Source organism: Saccostrea cucullata, unplaced genomic scaffold, assembly GCF_032062105.1.
Source record: "Saccostrea cucullata isolate Sc308-1 unplaced genomic scaffold, CSIRO_AGI_Scuc_v1 ctg3811, whole genome shotgun sequence".
NCBI classification, from domain to species: domain Eukaryota; kingdom Metazoa; phylum Mollusca; class Bivalvia; order Ostreida; family Ostreidae; genus Saccostrea; species Saccostrea cuccullata.
The window spans coordinates 55137-71306 of record NW_026936393.1 but is presented as its reverse complement, the minus strand read 5'-3'; the positions used below and the strand labels follow the sequence as shown (position 1 = coordinate 71306).

The 16170-nt window shown below is 33.2% G+C and overlaps 1 pseudogene; it reads left to right on the top strand.

Moving 5' to 3' along the window:
• The first annotated feature begins 168 nt into the window (after window positions 1-168).
• LOC134245429 (uncharacterized) lies at window positions 169-11506 on the top strand (annotated as a pseudogene).
• Window positions 11507-16170: the final 4664 nt, after the last annotated feature.

The following is a 16170-nucleotide window of genomic DNA, read 5'->3' as shown; positions in this document are numbered from 1 at the left end:
ATTTAGTACATTCAATATTTATATAACTCCAAAATTATAGAAAATTTAAACAGTTGAACAACTTGGTCAAATCCTTTTCAAAATTTTTTTACAACCATTTCTTAATATATCAGTTTCTTTTATTTAGGATGTGACAGCAAAAACCGTTACCCAATGTTTTTGGTAAGAATGAGTCTTGGTGACATTTATCTGACCAGTTCAGGCGGAAATTATAAAAGACCACCATGTAAAATCTGTACAAACCCTGTGTGTTCGACTCATCAGGAAATCCATGACAGTGTAGTGGCCAATGGTGGAGCCTTTTCAGACCGAGAGTTTGTGGTTTATGACAGAAATCAGTCCTATCCCGAGTATCTTATTTGGTACACTTGTTAGACCGTGATTTTGGTTAGATTTCATTATTTCTGTGCCGATGTGTATACAGAAAAAAAAGGACATTAACTTCAGACGACTAGTTTCTCAATGAATTAAAATTGATTCCTAGAATTTTTCGATTAACGTTTATCATTTTGTTTTGTTAGTTCCCTGATTATAAAATAAGGTTACCAAGCAGTAATGCAAGATATCCGAGGATGGTGTTTCCTATCTCTTTTTGGAAATCACCTATATTGCAAATATCGCAACTTTAAGAGTATATTTTTTCTAAGATAATTTTAAGACAGTTTAGAAATCACAAAATACGTACTCATTACTATAAATATTTTTAAAGATTATAAATAGATATAATATACCGTCAGATGATCTGAATATGATTTTTTTGATTGAAAAGAAAAAGATTTTCGTTAATATTTGATAATGACCACGGCGGTAGCGGTAGGTGGCTGGTAGAAAATTATTTTATCTGGCGGCCGCCAGGGAATAATTTTAATTTCGGCCACTAGATAATTTCTGGTGGCCTCCAAAAAAATTATATTACGGGCGCCAAATAAGTATCTGCCAGATAATTTTGTATCCTGTAAGTTTCTGGCGGTGCGAGTTATTTATGTGGCGATCTCAAGATAAAATAATTTTTTTCCTGGCTCCAACCGGCTTCCGTGGTTCCCAGTCTTTTTCGAAGCAGTACAACTCATGTAATTTCGTGCCTAAGGAAATATCTCAAGCCCTTTTCCCTTCCTATAAGCATTGAAGGAAAAGCGTTGACAGTAATTGTTGAAATATTTGAATGTTCAATACTTTGAAATTGATAATAGAGATGTTTTGAAGGATATTGTGTATGTGTACCTAAATTCAACTTTTTTAACGTTATTTATGGACCATAATAAACATCTTGTATATGAGATTGATATTCCATTATTTTACTATACGTAGAATTATTAGCGCTTTTTACAAGTTTAAGTGAAAAACAGGTTTAATTGACTCTGTACGTATTGTTTTATTGACCTTGATTTTGTACAGTGTATGTGCTTAAAAAAATGAATATATTGTTTTATAAATTTCTAGTAAGTACAATATGAAAGTATTTGTATGAATGTACCTGATTTACGCCAACTTGAGGACGAACAGCTTAAAAACTTAAGCAGAATAGAAAAAAACAAGATGTGTTGGTATTTGTCACTAATGCCCCATATGGAAAATTGCAAGTCAAACTCCAAGGTCAAGAGATAAAGAAAATCAAAGTACTCAGAAGTGCTGAAAGCCGGGCTCATTTACAGGGTAACGAACAAAGACCGCGATGACAGATTAAAAACAAGCCGATTCAGACATTGAGAAGATAATTATATATCTCTATGTCATATATAGCTTTAAAAAGTTTGAAAAAATAATTAAAATGTAGCTAGAATTTAACAGCGTAAAATATTTGTCACATGTATCGTTTCGGGGTTTTATATACCCGCAGAAGTAAATAAACACTGATACAGCAAGATTATTTAAGGTCAAACGATTATGCACAGATGTGTCCTCAGCGGGGAGTTTTGCATCAAAGCGTACATCAAGTCATTAGTTCCTGCATTTGTGTTAGCCTGATAGTACAACCTTTATTTATAGAATATGACGCAGACAGGGATACCTGATGAATACCTTTCGCATATTTTAAGCAAACAATTAATCGTCGAAGACGATAGAAAGTATTGTATTATAATTATTTTTTTGACAATTTCAGATGACTTTGAAAGTTTAATTAAGTGTTTGTATTGCCTCAAAGGTGATTGCGAAAACGTACTATATTCTAAGGCGTAAATTTTATTAAGTGGTGATGAAGCAGCATTTCCTGTTGAACACCGTCGCAAAAGCCGGACATTGCTCTACGAGCAATGAGCCCGGCTGAAAATGGTACTCAAAGAAATATATTGTCACAAGGAAACACATGTAATAAGAAAGCATTTGTACCAAATGTAAAAACGTTTTGGCAAAGTTTAAAGTTTTCACAATACAGGTAAACTTCCAAAGTCAAAGGATAAAAATTAGTAGTGTCCAGAGGAGGATCTTGTCATATGAAATGTATATGTGAATTATGAAAGCCTTAATAGTACTTAATGTTTAAAAAGTACAGACAAAAAAAGTTTTTCAAAGGTTAGCCAACTTCCAAGATAAAGGACAAAAGAAATCGAAATTGTCGGTAGATGTACCCTAGAGAGCTTTGTCAAAAATATATAAAGTAAAAAAGCATTCAATAGTTATGACCAAGGTTAAAGTTTTCGGTCTTAATAAAAAAAACATATGCACCCAAAGAAATGATCTTAACTATGGAAATCTACAAGTAAAACATGAAAATCCTAGCAGTATTTGTTCATATATATACTTATTCACATATACGGTTATACACAAGGCTAAAGCCTGGATAATAATTTCAAAAATGGGTAAATGACATGCTGTTTTTATGTTGGTACCCAAAGAAAGGTATTGTAACAAGAAATACACCTGTGAAATATGAAAGCCATGGCTTCCAGCCAATCAAAAGGTGAGGTAGGGTAAAAGTTTTTTTTTTTTTTTTTTTTTTTTTTGCAAACAAACACATAAACAAACAAAAAGACAAACACACGATCATACAGATGGACGGATGGACGGGGCAATAGCTATATGTAGCTGAATCTTTGAATATGGAGGGGAGGGAATTCTAACTGAATGTTGCTGATCAGAGAATAATCGCTAAGCCATTGTAGACTTTAGACAGTTTTTATTCAGTAGCCCTGTCTATCTTTTTTTTAAATATAAATAAATACGATTAATACAGAAACTGAAACTCTGCCTATATGAAAAAAAACTTTCTGTTGGGACGCATATTGTATTATACCGCGAAATATTTTTGCATTGCAAGGGTATATATTAAAAGCAAATTTTCTATTAATTACATTTGTATTAATGTCTTATGGTATTTGCTGAAGTATGTGCCTCTCTCGCTTGATAAGTGATATTTGTTTAGTATATCAGCATAATATTTGACTTAGCCACATACTTTCGTGAAAAGTGTCATAATGCAACTTCACAGCTCAATACATTTTTCAAAAAGTTTTAGAAATGTACCGGTATGAAGTTTTTCTCATTGAACATTTCCTTGGGTGTATTTCAATGGAAATAACTTAATTACATCTCTATTAAAAGAAATATTGAAAATGTACCATTATAACTCTTCTTTGTAGGAGATAAGACTATTTGTTTATGGTATGTATCCTTAAAATGTACTTATAGTCTTACTCAATACAAGGTTTGATCTGAAAAATGTTCGAATGACTCATTAATGTAGCAGATGAGATACCCTGTTGTATACATTAGTGTTATATCATGATATGCTATTCTCAAACATGTACTCATGAGGAGCACTCTTCCATTGGGGTTTCATGCTGTTTTAGATATTAATATTGAGGAGGGGCTATGAATATGGGATAGGGGTCTCGATATAGAAGCAAGCGACAAAATTGTCAAACGTGTAGAATGCTAAAACTTTGAAAATAAGAAAGAACATGCATAACTAGAAAATGTATTTAGCATTTTCAAAAAAATTATTTATAAATGCGTTACATGCATAAATGACCCATGGCCTTTCAATTTACAAGTTTTTATGGAGAAAAAATGTGTTGTTTAATAACACTAAAGATCCCATATTGAATAAAAAATTTAATTCTATATCATAAAAATAAAGCAAATATGTTAGTTTGCAAATCTAGCTATACCATAGCTACCATAGATTTGAAGCCACAAGGGAAAATATTTACTGTCTATTAGGAAAAGAGCAAGTTCATTGTCTTCAAAGACAGAAACTAGTTTCCAAAAGCAAAGCCGAGTGAAATAGTTGCTGTCCAAAAGGAAACAATAAACTTGCTTTTATCCGAATTTTCAGTAATGAGGTAAATAAGGAAATTTTGCCCCCTGTTTCAGTTTCACTCTTGCGCCCTTCTCACATTATTTGCAATTAATCGAATTTAAAACAGCTCGAATTCAAAAAAACCAACATAAGGTTTCCTTTCTATATATTTGTCTTTTTAATTGGATGTACATTTGACTAGCTGTTGTCAGTCTGTCCCAATTGGTTTTAAACACGGACCCCTAGAAAATTCAGAGTTGGGATTAGGTTGCTAGGAGGAGTAACTATCCCTGCCGACTGGTCACACCCATCGTGATCCCTTTGTATTCATCAAAAAACATGACATTTCTTAGTCAATTCAGTATAAAAACAAAGGCCAAAAAATCGATATTAACAGGTCAGCCAAAATACGACCCAATGAAAGGTTATACTTGCTCACAATGTCATTATTACGATCATGCTGACTTTAAATGTGGTTGTTTAAGTTCCTGTGACATCAACTCGTCAGTATCTTAAAAACCGATTGTACTCGGAGAATTTTCTTGAGTATCTAATCCGTTCAGAGATGTAAACACCATATGCAGATGATAGTGTGATATTACATGAATAAGGAACGTTAAAAAAATGACGAAATGATTAAAGATATAATGTTAAGTATCTTCTGTTTATAACTGTTTCTTATCAATTGTCTATTGTTTATGACGGCAATTTTTCTCAATCCATCTGTGATGGTTACTTGCAGATAAACAAAGTTTTTTTAAAAAATAATTTTTGGCACCTTAAAACACACACACACACACACCCTCACACACACACTCACACACACAAACACACCCTCACACACACACACACATATATATATATATATATATATATATATATATATATAGAAAGCACAAAGAAATTCACTTTTACATGGAGACTCACTTCCGCCCCAGCCTGGGGTTGAACTCTCGACTTTCGGAATCTGTCTCCTAGCAGTGCAGGAACAGCGCGCTAGACCACTCGGCTATCTAGGCAAGTCAAAAAACTTGCTTTCGATGCCGATGGAATTCTCGCGGCGCTGTCCTACACTACACGATCATAGAGAATAGAAGTGAGATACAGTTATTTGGACATTAGTTTTAACAGAGGATTGTTACCTATACACGTTGTAATGAAATTAATTATTATTTATAAAGCACATTGTACAACAACTCTTAAACTAATATAACTGCCCTAAGTGAAGAAATATTAATATACGACAAAACAATATTAGAATATGTATATATATATATATATATATATATATATATATATATATATATATATATATATATATATATATGTGTGTGTGTGTGTGTGTGTGTGTGTGTGTGTGTGTGTGTGTGTGTGTGTGTGTGTGTGTGTTAGATAAAGAGAAGTTTGTTGCACATCTCATTACATAAAAGAAAATAAAAAGGAATCGAGATAGTCAAGTTAAGTCGCGAACTTGTTTATACTTACATTTTTTCGCTTACAAGGAAGATAAACGGCAAATAACATGCTTTTTGTTATCTGAAAGTGTACTGTATCTATTGTCTTAAAAGTAATAATACGTAATTTTTGGAATTAGATAAATTTTTATTCAGATTTCTCAGAAACACCGTCTTTTGTCAGCTTGGATACAAAACAACGTCAGTGATAACAGGAAGACTTTGAATCTATCAAATCTTCTGCTTCTTGGCAACTAAAATTTCAAACATGACTTATATACAGTACTCGAATTATTAACATAGTTTCAATCTTCAGTTTTCAGTGATCAACCGAGAGTTCCATAAGGCACCGTGACAATGGTTACAGACCATGATAGCCAATTTTTTATTGTCGGGAATATCAGAGTAGTCCTTAGCATAGGAAATCTGTGTAACCAACAGGTAAATTTTCGAGCTTATTAGTCCCCTATCGGCAAAACCGTAATGGACCATATCAGAATTCTCCTCTTATGTTTGTCTGTTCGTCTACCTGCCTCTCTGTCCGTCCGTCTGTAAAGTTTTCACGTTTAAGACTTCTCGAGAACCATTGTGTCAGTTTCAACCAATTTTGCCAAAAAACATCTGTTTTTTTAAAAGGAGATAATTCAGAGATGGATATGGAGATGACGAACAGTATTCAATATCAAAGTCCATAGAACAAAACAAAACAGGAGCAGACCTCCAAAACATCAGAGGTGGGATCAGGTGCCATGGAGGAGTGAGCATCCCCTGCTGACCGGTCACACCCACCATGTGCTCCTTGTCATGATCGGAAAATAACGGAAAAATCCGTCGTCAATTCAATGTATAATAATGGACTAACAATTAGTATGAAAAACGTCAGTTAGCATTTGACTTAATGATAAATTCAATTTGCTGACAAGGTCATTGTATCGACCATAGAACTTACGAAATGATGACTTTAAACGAGACTGTTGATATTCTGAATTGTTTCATCAACTTGCTTGTCAATAATTTACCTCGTTTTAGAAATTATTCATACGTAGAGCATGCTCTTGCGTATCGAATCAACTGAGATATATAAACTCCGTATGCAGGTGATGAAGGTATATTGCTGCATAAGTAAGGGAAGTTCACGATAGAAAAGTTAAAGTCATCACGTTTATCATATAGCTTGGTTGTTATATTACCATTTACGTCTTTTTCAAGTAAAATATCGAAGTATGAAACAGATGTGTCAGACTCTGTGGTATCTTTTCTCTCAAGCTCTCCAGGATATATCGTATCGACGTAGTAATGGAAATTACCATTGTTAAATGATAATACGTCGTCGATATATCTAAATATCGAGTTGAAGGCCACAGCAAGTGTTTTCTTCTTTTCACGCATAAGATTTTGTATAAATTCTGCTTCATATGAATATAAAAATAGGTCTGCTAATAACGGAGCGCAATTGGTACCCATGGAAATTCCAGTAGATTGTTGGAATACCTGGTCTCCAAAACCACATAGATATTGTCGATCAGAAACTCAAGAATCAAGAATACGTTTAAATTATGTTGAATCTTTTATTATTTTTTTCTCCTAAACTAATGTTGAAACACTGTTGAAGCTGAAACATACATGTATGTGAAACCTTTCATAATGTATGTAATTGTTTTTTTAATAATGTCTCCCGAAATAGTGAGGTGACAAAAGGGGATCCAATTTCAACATAGAAATGTAAGAAAAGTCTTTTAAAGAACATTCAACAAAGCTATGATAAGTCATACTAATATTGAAGCATCTGCAGGTAGTGTGGATCCATGCTTGTTCAAATCACACCCCCTTAAGTAGGGTTGGCCAAAATTGAGGATTCAACATCTTTTGGAAATGCTTAGGGAAAAGATATTTTAAAATATTCATCTAAAGAAAAAGAAAACTCCAATAATCATATCAATATGGAAGCATCCTTAGGATGTAGATTCAAATTTGTTCATATTATAGGCCCTGGGGATTGGCGAGGCCACAATGGGGGATGAAAGTTTTAGAAAAGAATTTATTTATAGGGGGAATCTTCAAAAATCTTCTTCACAAGAACAGCAAAGTCATGTTTAGTCACATTGAAATGGAAACATCCTTCGGATTTGTAGATTCAAATTTGGGTAGGATGGGGAAGTATGAGATCAAGATGAACATAGTTTGATAATTCTCTAAAAAAATTTCTAAAGAACACCACGCCATGTTTATTCTCATTGATTTAAAAGTTATTGTTTGAATGTTAACATGAGTGAACATATAGACATCCTGAAACTTTTTAGTTCAAAAGAAACTTAAACTAGAGGTTTGTGAGCAATGAGTTCACTAAATGATACCCCCCCCCCCCCGCTTCCCACATGAATATAATGGTAGTGTCCATGTTTTGCTATGGGAAACCCAAAATATGTGTAGGATCAAAAAGTTGAATAGGAGGTGCACAATGGCAATATGTAATAAAGAAATAAAGATTCGGTGAAAGTTTCATCAAATTTCATTTAGTGGTATGAAAGGAGTTGCAGATAAGAGATGGGTACCCCAAGCGTAACAGACGGACATGCAGACGGACGGACATAACGATTACTATACACCCACCCGCTTTTCAAGCAGGCGGTATAATAAATGAACCAAAATACCAACTGTGAAAGAAATGACTTCCATTTACATGAAAAAAGTTTTGTTTAATGAAAAAGGAAGATGTGTTGGTGTGTAGTGGACCAAAAAACTTAAAACTCAACAATGGAGGATTGTCTAAAGCTTTGTTAAGTGCTGCCGGTAGAGAAATGCAAGATGAACTATACCAGAATTATTCTAATGGCGTTGAATACGGAGGCATTGCAACCAGTAGAGGTTATCAGCTTCCTTGTAAATTTGTGTACCACGGGGCTCTGCAAAAATGGGGAACCAGTCAACCTGATCCATTATCCGTAATTTTAAAATCATAATTGTTACTGTTTATATCAATGAAAAAACCATGTTTTGTAAAAGTTAAATATAATTTCTAGATTCAGTAAACTATATCATTTTGCAGATTTTTCCTGCAGTAAACTGCTATAGTATAATTTGTATTCTTGATATTATTTTGATATTTGTAGACGTTAGAGGAATTTATGATGACGTGTCTGGTAATGGCAAACAGTCATTGTAGAAGTTCCATTGCTTTTCCAACACTTGGACTTGGGTTTCTAGATTATCCTAGTGATCAAGTAGCGAAACTGATGACAAAAACAATAGGAGACTTTAGCTTCAAACAATCTGCTGTGAATATCAAGGACATTGTCATTGTAGTCTTTGAAGAAAGAAGAGACTGGTTAAATATTCAGAATGTAGGTGTAATAATGTCTATTTCTATTATTTCTTTCAATTGAAATGTATTGTTAAATGTTGCGGAAAAAATGAATGAAAATTGGTTTCTTTAAAATTGAATTGAACGTTTGGAAGCTTATTGTTAACAATTTGGGACCAAAAAATAAAATATAGATAATATAGATGATAAATGTTTCATAACAAAAAAAAATAAAATAAAGTTATTTTTTATACTAGGTATTCATGAACGAATTACAGTCAGGAAGTGGATATTCTAGAGCCCAAGTTGCCATAGGTTTGGGAATGTATATTTTGAAATAAGTTATGTGAACCTTTAGAAGAATCTAATTTCCTTCTAGTAACCTTCTCTTGTTAGGTAATGCAAACTTTTTACTCCTTCATACAGAAGCGATTTTACATTAATTAAATTAATGTAATTGCCTTCAAAGTACTGAATATGAACCTGATCATTCAATATTAAATATTTACATCCTCTTAATATTATCTTCTTTATTTCTCAAGAAAAGCTTTATTGTTTATTAATCAGAAAACGCCGTTAAGTTTAGTATTCTTTAGCAGTGGCGCTTCCATCAATGTTCATAATATAAAATGCAATATTTAACCTACTTAATTCTACGTTAGTCTTTCTTAATTTGTAAGTCCGGAAATGAAATGTGGCAACATGTGCAGGATAATATTCCCGCTTAGCTCTTTATTCCTTTAGAGTAAGAGACAAATTCCAAAAAGGGATGAAATCGTTCTTGAAAAAGATGTAATTTATGGAAAATTCGAATTTCTGAATGTAAAACACCCAAGGCATGAAGAATGATCATTCTTTGCAAAAATATGCGTAAATCCGAGTATAAAATCATAATATCACAGTTTTCCTCAATTTTCAGAACATTTTATTATACAATTAAATACTGTAGACGTACTTTTTTCCACGGGGTCATAATTCCGCGGAATATCAATTTCTGTTTAATCCGCGGGTAGAAAATTACGCGGATTTTCTAGATTGTCACTATATGCCTTACATTTATATTAAGTACGCTTGGACAAATTTCCGCGGAAAAGTTGTGACCGCGTACATAGCGTAAATTAATACCACGCGGAAAAAAGTACTTTTACAGTATACTGGCCAAAATTATTTTAAAAAAATAAAAATCAGCAATTCTTCTTATTTTGAATTTTATTTACCGATGAGTATTACGTAATTTAAATCATTTGTGTATGTGTTATTAAAAATAAAACTTTTTTAGTCGCTTCAGTCCCAAACAGATCTAAAAACTTACAATCAGTTCCACAACGAGGCACAAAAGCTTACCTTGATTATAAATATGAAGAAGCGCTCAGATCTCCACCCTACTGGACCAAATATACCTCCGACATAACACTCAAGGGGTGGAATCAGAAAGTAAAATCAGGAAAGTTCCATTTAGAAAATATTGACCAAATCACTCATGGATCCATTGAAAATGCGTTTAAAAAAACTTTAGGAAATGCACGTATTGTCAGCATTCAGAGACTAGAAAATGTCGAATTGTTTCTGAAGTATGGAGAAGAATGCCAGAGGTTATTCCGAAAAGCAAGCGTAGAGGGAAATTTCACCCCACTGGATAAAATCCCACAGTCATATGGGCCTGTAGCAGTAATGGCTTCGTTAAATCCCTCCATGACAAAACATACTCATTCCGAAATAAATGAGTACTATTTTTTCCATGCCACGAAGTCTCCTGATGTTGACGTCATTTGTAGTCAAGGACTGGATAGCTGTCTTACAGAGAACGGGAGACTGGGGACGGGAGTGTATGGAGCTGAAGTAGCCTCCAAGTCACATCAATATTCAGGTAATCCCCAAACACTCAATGGTCTTTTGGGAAATTCTCAAACTTGATGAATACGTACACCATACTACAAAATCATACGTAGGCTCAAAATCGCTGCCTTATTTGTATTTAAAGATTCTTTTGTGTATAAATAAGGTTCTAGATAAAGTAGTATGAATTTGAGCACTGAGTAACTACTCGAAAGGTTTTATAATTTCTAGGTATCTAGACTCTAAATGCAAAGGATTACGAAAAAATACATACATAATTATAACAAAAAAGGCCAAAATATGTGCCTAAAAGAATATTAAATGCATTCAATTTTTCGATAAATCCAAAATAACAGAAAAAAAAAATAAAACAGTTGAACCACTATCAATATTGATTTTACAAATCTTTCTTAATATTTCCGTTTCTTTTATTTAGAATGTGACAGTCAAAACCGTTATCCAATGTTTCTGGTGAGAATGAGTCTTGGTGACATTTATCTGACCAGTTCAGGTGGAAATTATAAGAGGCCACCATGCAAAATCTGTACGAACCCTGTATGTGCCACTCACCATGAAATTCAGTGTAGTGGCAAATGGTGGAGCCTTTTCAGATCGAGAGTTTGTTGTTTATGATAGAAATCAGTCCTATCCTGAATATCTTATTTAGTACACTTGTTAGAGGAGGCTGGCTTCTGTTTTATTACCGGTACATTTCATAATTCATGGCTGATGTGTATAATAAAGGGTCAGTTGACACGTTTCTCAATAAATTACAATTGTTCCAAAGAATTTGCCGTTAATGTTTTGCTAATTTAAAGTTTAAAAATATGTTTTATTGACTTTGTACCAATTGTTTTATCAACTTTTTAAGCTATGAATTATGTCTGCAATGAAAATAAACATATATGTATTATGGATTATTTTTCTAGTTGGGACACAATGTAAGTTCGCAGAGAATATATTATGCTAAATAAAGACATACTAGGTTTTAATTTTACGCTGCAAGAAATTAATTCAAAATTTCCATAAGGATTTAAACGCTTTAAAATAATAATAATAAAATTTACGATGGGTTTAATTTCGCGGAAAATTAACAAATCGCGAACATAGCGAAATTAAAACCATCGTTAATATTTGCCAATCTACAGTATTTGAATTTCTAACGAGTGCAATACGAGGGCTGTTCGGAAATTATTGAGACATTGTGTATATTTTGCTTTCTAATGAACGCCTTTCGGTGAAAATTTGCTTATACGTTTGACATACACTAAATTTATATGAGCAAGAAATATTTTACAAATATCAAATATTTTCTCTACAATGTTATATAAATGTGTCTATAGTAGGGGTACCCGGAGCAGTCGCGGAATCAGATATTAAAAATATGTAACACCAAAATTCTAACTCTTCGTGGATCCATAAGGAGAGCGAATATAATTAAGTTTAAGTGTATAATTTTTCAGCTTTATTTCAAATTCATGTTATGCAACTTTGTTAAAATTTTGACCGGAAATACGGAGATCATAAAAAAATTAAGCGCGGTGGAGAAATCTGCTGAGAACGAAAAGATGGAAATTGACGTCAAGGGCGGAGCAGCCAGCATACCCTAGAATTTTGTTTAGCGCAATGTAGAACTCTTTTCTAGACTGAACGACCTGCTAAAACAATAACAACGAGAAAAAATGTGTTAGGGTTTGTTTTTTCAGTGGTATACATTTTTTTTACAATAATTTTAACCAGAGTTAAATTAAAAGATCTGAACGACCATGAGTTATTACGTACAGTATTGATTTCGTTATGGTATTAAACCCGCGTTGCATAAATCGGCACTGCATGATTCTTAGTCATCCTTTCCCACAAATGAACATTTTTCACTTGGGTATGGGGTAGCAACAGCATACATTTTTAAAGAATAGTTTAAGAAAAGAGACTGTTTGATGTTTGTAATGTTATATATAATAACAAAAAAGGAAGAGTACTAAACGCTTTCCGATCGTTTCACAAGCGAAACAATCTACGGCTAACGTAACGCTAATTGACGTAGCGATGCTGCTCCGGGTCGATAGACATATGCATATTTATTACTTCACTGAAACTTATCTAATTATCATAGGAATTTGAAATTTTGCATTAGCTCTTTAGTCGTTCTTTATAAAATGTTGATGAATTTTCATAAAATTATCTCCGTCCATTGTAAAGTAAATGTAATTGTCTCAATAATTTCCGAACAGCCCTCGTAATTTCAATACAATGTTTTGCAAGAAGAAACAGGAAGTTTGAAAACTTCAGCAGATAAGACAGAAAACAAGATTTAAGCATTTTTGTGAATCTCTAATTATGGCAGCTCATGGGTACAGGTGAAAGTTTCTCAAATGCAAGACAAACTTCAAGTTCAAATTCAAGAGAACGAAAATAATGGTACCCAAAGAAATGTATTGTCACAAGGAAAACACCTGATATAGGTGAACTCTTACACCAATCGTTGAAACATTACGGCCAAGTTTATGTATTTCAAAAGGAGTTAAACCTCCAGGGTCAAAGTCAAAGGGTCAACATTGATGTTGCCTAATGGAAGGTCTTGTCATGAGGAATACACAAGTGAAACATTTTCAAAATGTTTTAGAGATGTATGAAGTTTTTCAACTGCAAAATTTATGGGGGTATGAGGTATTTTCAAGAGTGTAAATTTTACATAATTCAAATTTCTTCATTACATTTTCATTGAAAGGAAAACTGAAAAAAATACCATTCGGACTCTTCTGTGTAGGAGATAAGAAAATTGTTTATGGTATATATCCTTTAAATGTACTTATAGTCTTGTGCGTCAAGATATAAATCCCCCCCCCCCCCCAAAAAAAAAATCGCGAGGTTAATGGATTGCCGATTTATAGTTCGATTACTATTTCCCCATTACTAAATATCAGAAAAAACAGTGGGTTTGTTTTAAAAAGATGTTTATTCGTTATATTTGTATATTCATGTTATTTTATAAGGGCATGCAACGTCATTGCTAAAATGTTCTGCAATCATCTTAAAACTTGAATATCAAACTCATAACGAGTGATCTCTACAGGTGAAACCAACTATAAGTCTCCTTTCAATATGTCTGTCTTTTTGATAAAATGTATCTTTGACTGTCGTCAATCTGTCCCAATTGATTTCAAACAAGGACCCCTAGAAATTTAACAGGTGGGATCAAGTTGCTAGCTAGAAGGAGTAAGTATCCCCTGCCGACTGGTCACATCGATCGTGATCCCTTTGTATTCATCAAAAAGACATGATATTTTATAGTCAATTCAAAATAAAAACAAAGGCCTAACAATCAATATGAATAGGTCAGCCAAAATACGGCCTAATGAAAGGTAATATTTGCTCACAAGGTCATTATTACGACCATGAAGATTTAAACGGGGTTGTTGAAGTTCATGTGACATCAACTTATCTGTCAGTATCCTATCTTGCTTTAAAAACTGATCGAACTCGGAACATTTTCTCGCGTATCGAATAAGTTCAGATATGTAAACACCATATGCAGGTGATAGAGTGATATTGCTTCATAAATCAGGAAAGTTGACGAAAAGATGGAATATATACTGTAACGTGTCTTATATTTATTGCAGTTTCTCATCAATCGCTTATTTCCTTATGACAGCATTTTTCTCATTCCATCTGTTGGTGGTTACTTGTAGATTAACAAAACAAATTTCCTTTTAAAGACAATTCTTAGATACCTTCATAGATATATATTCATGTCAGATAAAATATTCTTCTCTTGCACATCACATTACATAAAAGGTAAATAAAAAGAAAATTATATAGTCAAGTTAAGTCACAAACTTGTTTTTGCTTACATTTTTTCGCTAACAAGGAAGATAAACTTCACATGACATGCCTTTTGTTATCTGAAAGTATACTGTATCTTGGAAGTACTAGTATGTAAAATGTTTTTGGCAATTTCACACATTTTTATTTAGATTTCTCAGAAACACTTTTTTTTGTCAGTTTGGATACAATGTAAGTGATAACATTTAAGACTTTGAATTTATCAAATCTTCTGCTTCCTGGTTAATAAAAATTTCAAACATGGCTTATCAAAAGTACTTGAATTATTAAAATAAAATCTTCAGTTTTCAGTGATCAACAGAAAGTTTCCAAAGGCATCGTGACAATGACTACAGACGGTGATTGCAAATCTTTTAATATCGGCAATATTAGAGTCCTCCTTAGGACAGGGAATCTTTGTAAGCAACAGGTAAATTTTCGAGCTTATTTGTCCCCTATTGGCAAAACAGTAATGGACTCTATCAGTTTTCTCCTCGTATGTATGTCTCTCTGTCCGTCTACCTGTCTGTCCGTCCGTCTGTAAACTTTTACATTTTAGACTTCTCCAGAACCATTGGGTCAGTTTCAACCAAAGCCATGAAACGTTTTTTGGTCATATTCTGTTTTTTTAAGAGTAGATAATTTAAAATAAGTTAAAATTAAATGGCATCTTTATTTTTTTTATCTCCTGAACTAATGTTAAAAACTTGTTGAAAGTTGACACTTACATGGTTGTATATGAAACCTTTCATAATGTTAATTAAAATTCTTTTAAAATCATGTCTCCCGCGGGGTAGATTGGGGTGACAAAAGGGGATCCAATTGAAAGAAGGGAATGTAAGAAAAGTCTTCTCAGGAACAACAAACCCATGATAAGTCATATCAATACTGAAACATCCGCAGGTAGTGTGGATCCAAGCCTGTTCAAATCATGACCCCTTAAGTAGGGTGGGCCAAAATGGAGGATTTAACTTTTATTGGAAATGTTTAGGGAAAAAGTTTTTAAAAAAATTCTTCTAAAGATTGTTCATATCATGGTCCCGAGGGTTTGGTGAGGCGACATTGGAGGATCAAATTTTTACAAAGAAATTTATCGGAGAAATCTTCAAAAATCTTTGTCACAAGAACAGCAAAGCCATTTTTAGTCATATTGAAATGGAAACATCCTAAGGAAGTGTAAATTAAATTCCTTTCAAATCATTGTTAGGATGGAGTAGGATGAGATCACGATGAATAGATTTAATTTTCTCAAAAATCTTTTCTTTTCCTCAGGAACTCCAAGTCATATTGATTCGCATTGATTCAAAAATCATTGTTAATATTTGTAAACATATAGACAATCCGAAACTCTTTAGTTCAAAACAAACTTAAACAAATGACCCAAAACCTGAATTAGATCCACCTCCATAGGCGTCGGAAGCAAATTGAAATGGGGGGGGGGGGTAATTGAAAGGGGGGCTAAACCAACAAAAAAGGTAAACACCAATGTTCAATGCCTATATAATATATAGATTTGC